Below are 2,517 nucleotides of genomic sequence, written 5' to 3'. Positions count from 1 at the left end.
AGGGTTGTTTTTTCTGGAGGATCAAGCTCACCTCTCTTGGGGGTTTTGTTATTCCTATAGAATTTGGATCGGTTTTTCCTCTTCCCCAATCACTCTGTATTGGTTTCTATTAATCCACACAGCCTTAGTGCTTGATAAATGTTCTCGGCGCTTAATTAACGTTCATGCTTAATGATCAATTCGGTTCAGGATTAATTGGGGAAAGGGTGGCTTATCCAAAAAAAGACACTTTTACGTTAATTTTCGCTTAGTAATTTAATTTAGGGTTGGATTAAGTGGTTGAACTGATAAAGGATAAATTCTCGTAACCTAGGATAAGAGACTTGTTTGTGAATCAAGGGGAAACAACATGTTTTAATTTTGATATTTTCTAATTAAAATTTGCTCGCTGTTTAATTTACAAAAACAAACGACCCCCCCCCCCCCCAATTCGTTACTGTTTAATTACTATCTGTTATGAACGTTTGGTTGACCATTGCTCGTTGGGAGACGACCTAGGATCACTTCTTAGATACTGCATTTTTAATGTTTATTTGATTCGGGTACGACCTCGATCAAATTTGGCGCCGTTGCCGGGGAGCAGTGGGCCAAAGGTTCATAATAGTGTTTAGTTTTTTTGTGTATTGCTCTGTCATTTAGGTTGTGAGTGTGTGTTGTTTTGTTTTGTGTAGCGTTCTGTTTTGCATTTCAGTCGCGTTCCCTGTTTAGCGACTGTTTTAGCTTTGTGTTTTGTTGTGAACAGTGATTAGCGACTGATTTTGCAATTTAATTGGCGATTTTTGTTTTGATAGTTAGAGTTGTTATTTTTGGCTGATTTTTTGTTTGGTAGTTTCTTTTGATCTATATTTTGTGTGAAAAATACCAGGATCACTTGGTGTGGCAGTATTTGAGAGAGACAAAAATTTTGGGTACTTGTTTTTAGCAAAACTTAAAATGGTCATAACTTTTGCTCCGGGTATCAGAATGACTATTATTATATATGCATTTGGGGTAGAAAATAATTTCCCATACTATCTTAACCAGCTAGCCGGTTGGGGTCTCCCAAACTCGAAAAGTAAGTCGTTTACTAAGTTTTTTTTTCCAAGTATTATTGTCCTATTTTTCTAAACTTTTCTTAAGTAGTTTTCATAGTTAGAATTTTAATTTTTGTTTGAAATTTTTTGTGCTATCTTTTCATGATTTTAGGGTGTTGTTCACAAAATTTCAGCTCATTTGGATATCATTTGACTATAGTTGTAGTTTTAACCCTCCGCTGGTGCTTATTTAAGAACACATTATTTGCGGCATATAGTGCATGACTAGGGGAAATCCAGGTGATTTACAACCCTTTGATCCTGAAATAGATAGAACCTTTCATAGATTAGTTAGGAATGGTGTGCATCCTGATCGTTCTATGCATTTTTGAGCATTATGTTGCTGGTGATTCTAAATATTCTGATTTTGAGCATTCAACTACTAATTTTCATACTGAGAACATGGCTCAACCTCCAACTCGTGAGAGGACTCTTAGGGAGATGGTTGCACCTAATTTCACTTATGAAAGCTTGTGCATTCAATATCCTGATGAGGGTGTTCCATATGTTCTCAAGACTGGACTAATACATTTGCTGCCCATGTTTCATGGTCTTGCAGGTGAAGATCCTCATAAGCATCTTAAGGAGTTCCATATTGTTTGTTCCACCATGAAGCCCCCTGATGTCCAAGAAGATCATATATTTCTAAAGGATTTTCCTCATTCTCTAGAGGGAGTGGCAAAAGATTGGCTATACTACCTTGCTCCTAGGTCCATCTTCAGCTGGGATGACCTTAAGAGGGTGTTCTTGGAGAAATTCTTCCCTGCATCTAGGACCACTTCCATCAGAAAAGACATTTCAGGCATCAGGCAACTTAGTGGAGAAAGCTTGTATAAGTAATGGGAAAGATTCAAGAAATTGTGTGCAAGATGTCCTCACCACTAGATTTCTGAGCAACTCCTTCTTCAATAATTCTATGAGGGACATAGCAACATGGAAAGGAGTATGATTGATGCTGCCAGTGGTGGAGCCCTTGGTGATATGACTCATGCTGAGGCTAGGAATTTGATTGAGAAGATGGCCTCCAACTCCCAACAATTCAGTGCAAGAAATGATGCTATTGTCCTTAGAGGAGTCTATGAGGTGGCCACGGATGCATCTTCATCTGCTGAAAATAAAAAGCTTGAGGGAAAACTTGATGCCTTGGTCAACCTAGTAACTCAGCTTGCCATGAATCAGAAATCTGCACCTGTTGCAAGAGTCTGTGGTCTATGTTCTTCTGCAAATCACCATACAGATCTCTGTCCTTCTTTGCAGCAATCTGGAGTCAATGAGCAACCTGAAGCTTATGCTGCAAACATTTATAATAGACCTCATCAGCAACAAAACCAACAACAACAGAATAATTATGACCTTTCAAGCAACAGATACAATCCAGGTTGGAGGAATCATCCAAATCTGAGATGGACAAGTCCTCCACAACAACAACAACCTGTCCATCCTT

At 38.5% G+C, this 2,517-nt stretch overlaps 1 non-coding gene across 1 annotated transcript; it reads right to left on the bottom strand.

The window, feature by feature from the left end:
* Positions 1 to 1,856: 1,856 nt before the first annotated feature.
* LOC113000817 (small nucleolar RNA R71) lies at positions 1,857 to 1,960 on the bottom strand. Its single transcript, XR_003266138.1, has one exon. It is a non-coding gene; the product is annotated as a small nucleolar RNA R71 (small nucleolar RNA).
* Positions 1,961 to 2,517: the final 557 nt, after the last annotated feature.

The sequence above is a fragment of the Glycine max genome, chromosome 20 (assembly GCF_000004515.6).
Source record: "Glycine max cultivar Williams 82 chromosome 20, Glycine_max_v4.0, whole genome shotgun sequence".
Lineage (NCBI taxonomy): Eukaryota > Viridiplantae > Streptophyta > Magnoliopsida > Fabales > Fabaceae > Glycine > Glycine max.
This window is presented reverse-complemented; position numbering and strand designations above follow the sequence as displayed.